Source organism: Schistocerca americana, chromosome 1 (genome assembly GCF_021461395.2).
Source record: "Schistocerca americana isolate TAMUIC-IGC-003095 chromosome 1, iqSchAmer2.1, whole genome shotgun sequence".
In the NCBI taxonomy this organism is placed as follows: domain Eukaryota; kingdom Metazoa; phylum Arthropoda; class Insecta; order Orthoptera; family Acrididae; genus Schistocerca; species Schistocerca americana.
The window spans coordinates 174,599,439-174,612,339 of record NC_060119.1 but is presented as its reverse complement, the minus strand read 5'-3'; the positions used below and the strand labels follow the sequence as shown (position 1 = coordinate 174,612,339).

Here is a 12,901-nt window from a genome sequence, read left to right as displayed (position 1 = left end):
TCCTTTCCCAACGCAACTTCCAGCACCTACCCCTCCCAGATGATGAGCTTTGCCCTGACGTCTATCTGTCCTACCAACTCTAACCCCACCTTCCTCCTGCCTCCTCTTCAGGGCTCCCTCTCCTCCTGCTACTTTCTTCTGAGCAGCTTTCCCTCTCTTACGCCCCCTCCCTCTCCCGTGCTCCCCTTCAGTGTCTCTGCACTCCCTTCTGCCTTGCCTTCCCTCTTCATCTCCCACCCTGTCCATCTCCTGCCTCTTGGTGCACCTCCCCAGCCCACCCACCACACCTTCCTCCCCTCTTTTTCCTTCCTTTTTATATAATCACCCTTCTCTATTTTTGTAGAGCCAATTGGCTGAAGAGTGGTGGACTGTGCCGCTGCCAGCCCTCCCCTGCCCATATGGGGCAGGGGAATGAAATTACAATAAAGAAAAAACAAACGGCCCTGACAGTCAGTGGTTTTACTCCTGACGACAATGGTGGAGGTGGCAATCAAAGGCTTGAGATTTTTATTCGAATTGATACACCTTGAAAACGGAGAAGATTTAATTCATATTTTTGAGTAACAAAATGCCTACTAGTATTAAAATTTTTCAATATGACTGCAAGAATGCTGTTGTAGAATTCCAATGGAAACGTATTTTTATAACAGATTCATGAAGACGAAAATCATAGGATTTTTGGATGCAATGTTTTGGTTGAACATTTAGCATTTCCTAAGATGCTATAAGTATGATCCCTGGTGACCTACAGGGAAGCGAATCTCCACATAAATGCAAGTTTGAGGAAAACGGTATCACACAGAAGAAACATCTTATTCAAGGAAAACTACTAGGGTTGGCACAATTAAGCACGAAGTATGGATACCACACCACATATGTTTGTATTAATGAAAGGGTTGATTAAACTACATAATAAACTAGTGGTCACTAAAACAATTTTGTTGTTCACCATAAAACATCAAACAAATTAATTACCTACAGAATTCACTGTGTAAACACTTAATAAGTGAAACCTCCTGGCAGATTAAAACTGCGTGCCCGACCAAGACTCGAACTCGGGACCTTTGCCTTTCGCAGGCAAGTGCTCTACCAACTAAGCTACCGAAGCACGACTCAGGCCCGGTACTCACAGCTTTACTTCTGCCAGTATCTCGTCTCCTACCTTCCAAACTTTAAATCTCATTCTGGAAACATCCCCCAGGCTGTGGCTAAGCCATGTCTCCGCTATATCCTTTCTTTCAGGAGTGCTAGTTCTGCAAGGTTCGCAGGAGAGCTTCTGTAAAGTTTGAAAGGTAGGAGACGAGATACTGGCAGAAGTAAAGCTGTGAGTAACGGGCGTGAGTCGTGCTTCGGTAGCTCAGTTGGTAGAGCACTTGCCTGCGAAAAGCAAAGGTCCCGAGTTCGAGTCTCGGTTGGGCACACAGTTTTAATCTGCCAGGAAGTTTCATATCACCGCACACTCCGCTGCAGAGTGAAAATCTCATTCTGGAAACATCTCCCAGGCTGTGGCTAAGCCATGTCTCCGCTATATCCTTTCTTTCAGGAGTGCTAGTTCTGCAAGGTTCGCAGGAGAGCTTCTGTAAATTTTGGAAGGTAGGAGACGAGATACTGGCAGAAGTAAAGCTGTGAGTAACGGGCGTGAGTCGTGCTTCGGTAGCTCAGTTGGTAGAGCACTTGCCTGCGAAAGGCAAAGGTCCCGAGTTCGAGTCTCGGTCGGGCACACGGTTTTAATCTGCCAGGAAGTTTCATATCAGTGCACACTCCGCTGCAGAGTGAAAATCTCATTCTGGGCTTAATAAGTGGACAGAAGGACTGTAACTATGAAACATAGCCATGGCACATGTGGGTGAACACGTGAAAGCATGTAATTACATCGAGGATACAGCCAATGACTGCGAAAATGATTAGTGGTTTAAAGAAAGAACTCAGAAAAGTAAGTATGAACAGCATAAATATTACGGAAGTATAAGTAGATGACAAACAAAATATAATGGCAGCAAATTTTATCACACACGTGTTGTTGTATGATTACATAAAAGTTCAAAGTTGTAAATCCTCAAAACATACAATCGAGACAACATACAAAATGAGTGAATGCAAATAAAATATCTTGAAATCTAAATACAATGGACAATTACATATATGCAAACATTTGTGTTACTATATACAAAACTGAGGTACATATCAATATCTGTGCTAATAATGAAACTGCAGAATTACCTTGCCTGTCTCTTTGAACACGCTAATCTTCAGAAATACTACACAAATTTTCTTGGACCTCTGACTGGTAACTTAAGTGTAGTCTGGGGCAAAATTTAGGTTTTATTTCATAGAAATCGGATAAGGGAAAAAAGATTTCAAGTTTTATCTAAGACTGTCATGATGTCTGTTGGTGTGCTCGAACACGCTAATCTTCAAATCTAACACACGATTTTCGTGGGGTTCCGCTGGTAAATTGAGAGTAGTTTGGGACAACGAATAGGATTTCTTTCACCAAAATCGGAACACAAAAAGATATATATATCGTAATTTAAAGATTTAACTAAAATCGTCTCCTCAGCTAATAGTTTGGATGTTTAATCAACACGGTGTAGTACAACAAAGAACCAGTGGATGGTGCTGTTGGTTTCGTAGTACACCAAAGAACCAGAACATGGAGCTGAAGCTTTTTAAGAATTGACAGACGTATTTTCGAAATTTACGTCAGTGACCGAATTAAGTGCCACAATCTTACCTTTACAAATACCAACAAGTAGCAAGTTTACTTGGCTGGGATAGACAGATTAATTCATTTTTCTCTGCGTATTAACTTAATGACATTGCTTTACTTCTTTCGACAGATTTTTATTTTATACTTCGCTAGGTAAACGAATTTATTAAGTTTCATTTGTGATTTGGATACCTGCTCGTTACATTTTCATTTCATTTTGTTTACGAACAAAAAATCCTAGGAAACGGTCGAGTCCTTTGTAGTACATCAGAACAGCTAAAAGACTGAGGACTATGTGGTCTCCAAGAGTCCAATGACGATCGTGACGCGAGACTTGCTGCGGTTTGACAACATCAAACTTTACCTCGTTCTTTGGAAACTCTATCTAAAAGAAAGGTACGTTTTGACTCTGTTCGAGAGAGCCATGTTTTATATCGTTCCTCACAACTCTTTACGGACAGAGACTCGAAGTTACATCTTTACCACAAAACATCATAGAAGTGGAAATTCTGACGAGAAGCGGCGCAGGTTAGCGAGTTTGTATAATCCGAATCCTGATTATTCAGAACCATTTACGATTTCAATTTCTTTTTGAGAGTTTACACACTGAGATGACATAAGTCATGAGATACCTCCTAATATTGTGTCAGACCTTCTTTTGTCCGGCGTAGTGCAGCAACTCGACGTGGTATGGACTCAACAAGTCGTTGGAAGTTCCCTGCAAAAATATTGAGCCATGTTGCCTTTATAGGCGTCCGTTTCCAGTCAATGATCGATTCAGCTCGACGATAGAAACCGGTCCATGTAAACACAGCTCACACCATTATGGAGCGCCGGCCGCTGTGGCCGAACGGTTCTAGACGTTTCAGTGTGAAACCGCGCGACCGCTACGGTCGCAGGATCAAATCCTGCCTAGAGAATGGATGTGTGTGATGTCCTTAGGTTTGTTAGGTTTAAGTAGTTCTACGTTCTAGGGGACTGATGACCTCAGATGTTACGTCCCATAGTGCTCAGAGCCACTTGAACCATTTTTGAAATGCCGCTGCTCTCGGTCGTTAAGTGAAGGCCGTCGATCACTGCATTATCCACGGTGAGAGACAATACCTGAAATTTGGTATTTTCGGCACCTCTTGATACTGAGGATTTCGGAATATTGACTTCCATAACGAATTCCGAAACGGAATGTCCCATGCGTCTTGCTCCAACTACTGCTTCGCATTTGTTAATTGCCACCGTGCGACTATAATCACATCGGAATCATTTCATATTAATCACCTGAGTACAAATGCGCTGCCTTTTTTCGCCTTGTGAACTCAATGCCAGTGCCATCTGTATATTTGCATATCACTACCTCATGACTTTTGTCACCTCAGTGTATTACGCCAAGGCCATAAACAAAGCACAAGGTCGGACGCTTCATGTTATGGGGCATGGATCTTAGTGTCAGTTGCTTTTGCTACAGTCAGCTCTAATGTTGGTGAAGCAAACAGGGTCTTGCTTCATGTCCCTACTCATACTACTTCAATCGCTGTGTGCAAAGAAGCTTTATAAGTCAACAAAATAAATTCGTTGTCTACGAAGTTCCATGAAAACCGTAAATACATACCTGGGCAACGCCTGATTTGTCTGCAAATGCTTGAATATACACTGAAGCGCCAAAGAAACTGGTACAGGCCTGCGCATACAGAAATATGGAAACAGGCAGAATACGGCGCTGAAGTCGGCAACGCCTATACATAAGACAAGAAGTGTCTGGCGCAGTTGTTAGATCGGTTACTGCTGCCACAATGGCAGGTTATCAAGATCTGAGTACGGTTGAATGTCGTTTTGTAGTTGGTGCACGAGCGATGCGACACAGCTTCTCCGAGGTAGCGATGACGTGGCGATTTTTCCATACCACCATTTCACGAGTGTACGGTGGATATCAGGAATCCGCTAAAACGTCAAATCTCCGACATCGCTGCAGCCGCCAAAACATCCTGCAAGAACGGGTCTAACGACAACAGAAGAGAATCGTTCAACATGACAAAAGTGCAACCCTTCCGCAAATGCCGCGGATTTCAGTGCTGGGCCGTCAACAAGTATCAAGAGTGCGAACCATTCAATGAAACATCATCGAAATTGGATTTCGGAGTCGAAGACCCACTCGTGTACCCTCGATGACTGCACGACACAAAGGTTTAGGCACCGGACTGTTGATGACTGGAAACATGTTACCTGGTCGGACGAGTCTCGTTCCAAATTGTATCGAGCGAATGGACGTGTACGGGTAAGGAGACAACAGCATGACTCGATGGACCCTGCACGTCACAAGGGGACTGTTCAAATTGGTGGAGGCTCTATAATGGTGTGGAGCGTGTGCAGCTGGAGTGATATGGGAACCCTGATACGTCAAGATACGACTCTGACAGGTGACACGTACGTAAGCATCCTGTCTGATCATCTGCATCCATTCATGTCCACTGTGCATTCCAACGGACTTGCGTAATTCCACCGGAACGATGCGACACGTCCAGAATTGCTACAGAATATTCCAGGAACACTCTTCTGAGTTTAAACACTTCCGCTGGCCACCAAACTCGCCAGACATGAACATTATTGAGCAAATTTGGGATGCCGTGCAAAGTGCTGTTCAGAAGAGATCTCCACCCCCTCGCACCCTTACAAATTTATGGACAGCCTTGCAGGATTCATGGTGTCAGATCCCTTCAGCACTCCTTCAGACATCTGTCGAGTCCATGCCACGTCGTGTTGCGGCATTTCTGCGTGCTCACAGGGGCTCTGTTAGCCAGGTGTATCAGTTTCTTTGGCTCTTCAGAGTATAATGAAAATGCCTTCTCCGAACTGCAGACAGTTCCCATAATGCACTGTAATTTGCTTCGTAATTCACTTTGCAGCAGATTAACGAACTGATTCACAGCACAACACAACAGTAAATACGTAAATATGTAATGGTTACTATACTGATGTAGGAGCCACTCAGTTTTGTTATTGTTACTTGCGGCAGTGGTCAGACAGGAAGCACTGGCAACCTGAAACCTTCCAATTTCAGCCGCTTCAGAAGCAAGAAGTCCAGCAACCGAGTGATTTACAAACAATAAGTACTAATGCACACATTTTAACAAGGGTGTGGTGGGTATGGGTGAAGCAAGTGTCGCTAGGGAGAGAAGTGGGACGGAGGAACAATATTTTGTAGCGAGTGTGAACCATCTATGTGGATTGCTAGGTTTCTTTTCTGAGATGGAGTTGAAGGAAGCACTTACAGTGCGTTGAGAAGTGCTTCACCGGTTTAAAAAAAACATGTTTTCTGAAATAAGCAGTAGAAATTATCTCACTGACTCATTAGTTCGTATTTTAACGCAACACTTACAAACTAAATTTTATTCACGTTTCGTCGTTTTGAAGTGTTGAAAGAAATTATTTTTTATTCAGATGTTTAGTTAGGCTCTAATGTTGATGCGATGGCTGGACGGGGACGGCGACAATACCTAGTAACTGACTGTACTCAGGGTAATGGTTTCAGAAAGGTTAAGAACCACTGTTGTAAAGGGATATTTTTTCAACTTTTGATTATAACCATTTTTCTTGTATTTCTAATTAGTGCTTAGGCAAATGGAGCAAATCGGTTGACTCTTTCTGAATTTAACGAGGTCTACGGTAGGTCTCAAGGAGCTTATGGAGGCTTCATCCACAGTTCATTGAATACTAGTATTCAATGAACTGTGGATGAAGCCCGATCAACAGGCATTATATACATTGATCAAAAATGATAGTGCTTTGAAAATGGCTAGTTTCTAGCTGAAACCTAGATCTGCCAATAAAATTTAAAAAGGACGACTGATAGCTGAAATCTATTATGTACAAGTCAATATAACAGCCTTCTGAATGGAAGGTAATCTGAAGCAAAATACGTATAACAGACTCTATTAGATGTATTGATAGGAGGCTAACTGAGCCCCCATTCATTTTTTATCGTATCGCATTGGCAGGTAACTTCGTTTTTACAGAATTACATTTATTGAGCTACGTTCTAAATGAAAAAAAGTAAATTAGTTGCAAACTATGGCGTGAGCACACTTTATTCAACATGTAAACATCACTACAGACATTCTGATTTAGGTTATGACACGTTCGATATGCCTGCCGTCATTCGCGAAGACATAGGACAGACGAATGGCGAAATTCTGCTTGACCTGCTGAAACGTCGAAACATCGATGCTATCGATGACCTCCTGAATGGCTGTTTTCTGCTCAGCAATGGTTTGTGGGTTATTGCTGTACACCTGTCTTTAATGTAGCCCTCCAAAATGCTCCTCCAGGACATCAAACACTCTCCTGCTTCGATAGGGTCAAGCTCCGTCTTGCATGAACCATATGTTGTCCAAATCAGCGTTACTTTGGATAATGTGGATGAAATCATCTTTCAAAACTTCCACGTACCGTTCGATAGTCACAGTGCCATCAAAGAATATCGCACATATTATTCTGTGACTGGACATTGCAGACCACGTAGTCGCCCGTTGAGGGTGAAGAGACTTCTCGACCGCGAAATGCGGATTCTCATTTAGCCAAAAGCGCAAATTTCACTTATTGACGAACCCATCCAGACGAAAATGAATTTCGTCGCTAAACCAAACCATACTAATTCCCACCGTGCCCCGCGGCCAACCGTACCGTTTGAACGTCCTAGAGCAAACCTTTCAGAAGATATGACGATTTTATTTCATATAGTTCAATAATTGTCACCCTGTATGTTGCACAAATGGTTTTTTGTGTGTAGCCCAGTCCCTTAGAAAGAGAATACACGTGGCGCGAAATATTTTTATTTTGTGTAATAATCGTCATCCTCTCATCATTTATGCCACATCCAAGAATAATCTCTGCGCTTATTAATGTGTTGGTGCATGTATTCAAACACTCCAGTGAGGGGAACAGAGGATTTCTTGTGCTTTCTGGAAGTGTAGTGCCAATCTTATTAATCTTCTCAGAGAAGTCTGGCGAAGTTGTTTCTTTGCGAGTCAGGACATTCTCACTTTTCCCCGCCAAACTACTGGCTACGAAGTCCTCCCTCACTCCCTTAGTAAAAATAACTGGTCTTCATGGAAATGCTACTGTTTGGCTTTTTTTTTAATGACAGATGGCATTATGGTTTCTGTTGCTCAGCATGAATGTTCCTTGGAACAAGCTATAATACTATTTCAATTTTGGTTATTAAGGGCAGATACTTGTCTTTGAGTAATTTCACTAAATGTTCGGGAGTGTTTCTTATTTCGAGTCGTGGAGTTTTTCTATTAATTTTTGCTTGTTATGTTCGAACATGATATCTTCCTCTGCTCATATCACTACAGACAATGTGCCACTAGCAATAGTGCTCTTTTAATTGAGAATCTTTCCACATTTATTTAAAGGTACTATTTTCTTCAAAACGCGATCATAAAGATGCTAATATAAAACAATTTCTTGCAACTGAAGAGGTCTGGATTCATGGAGGTGCAAGGGGTACCATGCAGCGCCAGGGCAAAAAGCCAGGAATTCCAAATTACTTCATTGCGGCTTCTCGCAGTGTTTCATGAGAGGCAGCGACAGTGCGTCTGCGGCATTACGTGGCCTCCTGTGTGTGTGTGTGTGTGTGTGTCCTCCAGCAATGCTGACACAGCGCGGCGTAGGCTGAGCAGTGGCGTGTTACGTAACTGATTCCGCCAGCGATAACTCCGGGTTCCAGCGGCTACGGCTGGTTGTCGCCACGCGTGCGGTGGTGCATCTTGCATCCCTCGTGTTGCACAGCAGGCGACGGCAGGTCCCGTAGCGGTACAGCTGCGATTGTAACGAAAGTGACTCTAAAAATTAAATAGTACTTATACCAACAGCCGTTTTTTGAAATTGTTTTATTAGGCAACCAGTTTCAATATTCCAGTCAGATCGTCTTCAGGACTGTCTCATGAGTGACACCAAGCACCACCCATGCGAGTGTAATACAAGGCACCGATATTCGTACCTGGTTCCGAAGATATCCGAACTAAAGAGAGAAGTTGCTACTAAAACAGTATTAAAATAAAGACTGTTGGTACAATACTACATCGACCAGCCGCTGTCCCACGCTGCTGAGCCCAAGATGAAGCTACATTTACTTTCAAGAGACTTTAGTACAAAATGGCAAGTTATTCGGGCTGCGCTTTTTTGAGCTTTGCTATGCCTTGCGGCACGTATACGAAACACTTCTACAGCTGCCAGTGTAGAAAGCCTTCCATCTTTTTCCTCTTAGGCAATGCCGGTCAGCAGTTTCCCTACTCACCAGGCCAGCTCGCCTCGCAACGTTGCGATGTCTCTGTTATATTTTGTAAGGCAGTAACATCTGAACCTACCTGCAGCTGGTGCTACTGCAACCTGCTTCCTACTTTGCACGTTTCTCGCCGAATATGGCCAGTGTGTTACATTGCCCATCTGGCATACTTTTAACATCACATTCTCTTAAGCACTAATTATCCTAGGTTCCGGTAGTTATTTTTCGCTTAACTTACAGTTGACTCTTCTACCTCCTACACTCTAGGAATCCCGTCCACTGGGATTTGAACAGCGGCTGGATCTGAACTTCGTCTTTTGTTTGGCTTCCTGTACATCCAAACAAGGATTGCGCTTAGCAGACTAAGTGTCGCTGTGGCACCTTGTAATGTCTACGTTGCTTCCCTCTGGAACTGATTCTCCCGTACCGACTCATATGATGTACCAACGCCACCACAGAGATTCCTCCGTCCTATTCTTTAATGATTTTTGTCCCTGGACTTACTTAACTTGGGTCCTAAAATATGCTTCAATATAGTCAAATTGCAGCTGTTAACACTTCCATGGGTTCCTCTAGCCAATACAACGAGGCTGCGAAATGCTTAGATAGGTTATTCCTGAAATTTTGATACGTAGATATAAAGTAGGTCCCACTAGTTCACACGATGTCACGTTCCTTAACATAACACTCCTATACAGTTCTAACCTCGTCGGCTTCGTGAGTGACTCCTTTTCGAAACAATTGAATACTACTATTACTTCGTTGAAAGTGCAGTGCAGCCAGTGTGTCTCAACCTGCTGGAAGTACAACTCATAACTAATCACCTCTGTCCTGCAAACGTTTTCTGTTTTCTAATCTTGTGGCAACTTCACTGCAGAGGAGTTCTGACTTTTTCTAACCATCTTTTTCCAACAAACCAAAACTTCACTACTGTAGCACTTCTGCAGCTCCGCTTCGTCCATTCCAGAATGCCTGCTCTTTCCTGCAGTTAACAACGGCCGCTGCATTTTTACCCTGACGAACGAAATCAGCATCTCCTGATTAATAGGATTCTCATGGACTACGTAACATTGGTATGTGCCTGCTTCTCTGCTACTGGAAAGGGAACTGAAATGTACACCTTTGCTCCACCAGTTCTTGCCTCTACCGTGGATATCTTAAAACAAAAAAGGTAAATGTTTATTACTAGGTTCCAACACCAACCCCAGTTCCTTTCTTATTTTCCGTAGTCCCTCTAGGTGCCGATCCCATGACAAGTTTACTTTAGTCGTTCTCGCACTGCTTGCTGCATAGCTTCCCGCAACTCTGACACCTCTCTGGGTGTTTCCCGCACATATTTTCGAAGGACTGTAACCACTTCGTTACCACTATTTCCTTATCCAATACTTTTCCTTCAGTTTCTAACCTCCTAATGTTCTGGTCCATCAGATGGTTCAGATGGCTCTGAGCACTATGGGACTTAACATCTTAGGTCATCAGTCCCCTAGAACTTAGAACTACTTAAATCTAACTAACCTAAGGACATCACACACATCCATGCCCGAGGCAGGATTCGAACCTGCGACCGTAGCAGTCCCGCGGTCCCGGACTGCAGCGCTAGAACCGCACGACCACCGCGGCCGGCTCTGGTTCATCGATTCCTCCCCAGTTTTCGCGTAGTTCATTACTTCCCAGTCAGCTGGCGTAGTAACCGAGTATTGTTTAAAACATCCTTCTCCAAACTTGCGATTTGCGTGGGGTGCCACGCATTCGCTACGTTGTTGCCTTTTATCCATTGTTTCTCTACTTCGACAGTGTCATTCATCCTTCCTGAAGTCCTCTTCGTTAGCCATCCCAAACACAGTTTTCAGAAGTCGCCCCCCTTATCGATGCAAACTCTCCTCCTTTTTGTATACAGTATAATCCCCAGATCCGGCATCATTAGGCTCTCAACTTCTCGTAAGTCCCATGTATGCTCATACATGCTTCTGCATCTTCTTTAAGAATTCCATCATTCTCCGTCGGACACTGTCTAATGCTTCCTCTAGTCGTCTCGACTCGTCCCGCGTCTCCCATGCTCTAAACACCATCTGCATCACCCACCAGTCTCTGGTAATCACCACATATTTTTGTTTTATGAACAGCATTCCCCCTTCCAGGTGCATGTTTCACATTGCTTGTACTCCGATGACGACCAGTAGCATGGCTTTGACCCGCATCATCTAGTCTAGCGTAGGTGAGAACTGCTGCAGGAGAGCGGGGGATTTTAGGGGAAGGAAAGGGTAATGGCTGTCCCTGTCCTCAGTTCTCACCTACGCTATACAACCTGCCCACTTAAAACATAATTCTTCTCTTACCTTCTGGGTCTTAACACAAATTCTTATCATTGGTTCGTCTACAACCTCTCGTTCGCTCCTCCGCACCATCGCTTTCACTTTTCTTTTCCGGTACGTCTCCCTAATTCTCGGTGATAACTTACGGACTGCCTGAAACGGTTTCAAACGTTCCACGTGTGTAGTTTTCGTCCCAGACTGCAACTGAATCTTACCATTCACTGGCTAAAAAGTTAAAACAACTTCCTATGGCCCTTGATACCTTGCAAAAAATTTCTTCATCTTTCACTTTAGAGCGTAAGAAGTTGATAACGTAACTCATTGACCAACCTTGCATTACGGTATCCTTTCTGTACGGTTCATTGCTTCCTCTTGCTTTTCCAGAGCCCTTGTGTTAGCCTTGTGAACCCTGTTCCATATCTACTTTATCACTCTCGAAAATTCTTTAACCGATTCTCCTGTATAATTGTTTTTAAATATAGAATAGCAACGGCATCTTACGATCATGTTTTACCTCATATGGTGACAATTCTATATGCATTTGCTGCTTTGAGCTATACTCTGAGATCACCTACCTTAAATAAACATCACAACTGGCTTGTTGTGCGTCCACATAGTGTCCTAGCATCTCCCCTGTAGTTCTATACACCCTTTCGCTCTTCCATTGAGGATGTAGAGAACACGTTCTCAGTTTCTTCACACATAACAGCTTACGCAATTCCTTGAACAAAGACGACAAAAAGTTGGTTCCCTGGTCCATCACTATCGTTTGTGGTACTCCGAACTTCAGTATTCAATTGTTTACTAGGGCTTGCGCCGTTGTTGCTGACTGTTGGTTGTGACTTACGATCATTTACACGTATCTTGAAAAATGACCTATAATGATGAGTACATATTTGTTCCCTGCAGGCCCAGCAGGCGTTTTCGTGAAAGAACCTTAAACATCAATCCCTAGCAACTGAAACCGAGCTTATGCATCAGGTAACTTCTGCGTTAGTAGTCTCGTCTGACGCAGATCTGCTCTCTGAGCACGCTGTATGCATCTCGACACACAGTGGTCCATGTGCGTGTTCTATACTTTCTCCAGTAGCTCTCTGATACTCTTCTGTTTGTATACCTACATTACCGAAGACCTGCTAACTCGTGATCATGTGTCTCCTGTAATATTCTATCCCTCAGTTTTGCTGACACTACTACTCATAGTCCCTTTATACAAAACTGTGTTAATTTACTAAACTGTTTACTTTCGTCATCCGTCTTCTGCCATTCCTTAAGCTCATTGCGACCTATTCCCAACATTGCTGCTATCCTACTCAAACTGACGTCATTCCCAAGTATCTCACGAGATTTGTCTACGACCTCAATGCCAAACGCACTCAATCGTATTGCCCATTGTGTCAATCTACTGGATAGATCCTTCAAGCCCAGCAATCATTTCAGTGTTGCATGATCCTTTAAGATCATTGTATCCAGATTAGGCCACCCTACCCCTAACAGGGGAAACGAAGCAGAAGTCTAAATAGAAATTGGCACTCGGTTGCCGCGATCACAACTCATAACAAGGCCGCAGGAACCATCCGAAAGAGCAATATCAACATG

At 43.4% G+C, this 12,901-nt stretch overlaps 1 non-coding gene across 1 annotated transcript; it reads left to right on the top strand.

The window, feature by feature from the left end:
• The first annotated feature begins 1,345 nt into the window (after positions 1-1,345).
• On the top strand, positions 1,346-1,420 carry Trnar-gcg. The gene has a single exon. It is a non-coding gene; the product is annotated as a tRNA-Arg (tRNA).
• Positions 1,421-12,901: the final 11,481 nt, after the last annotated feature.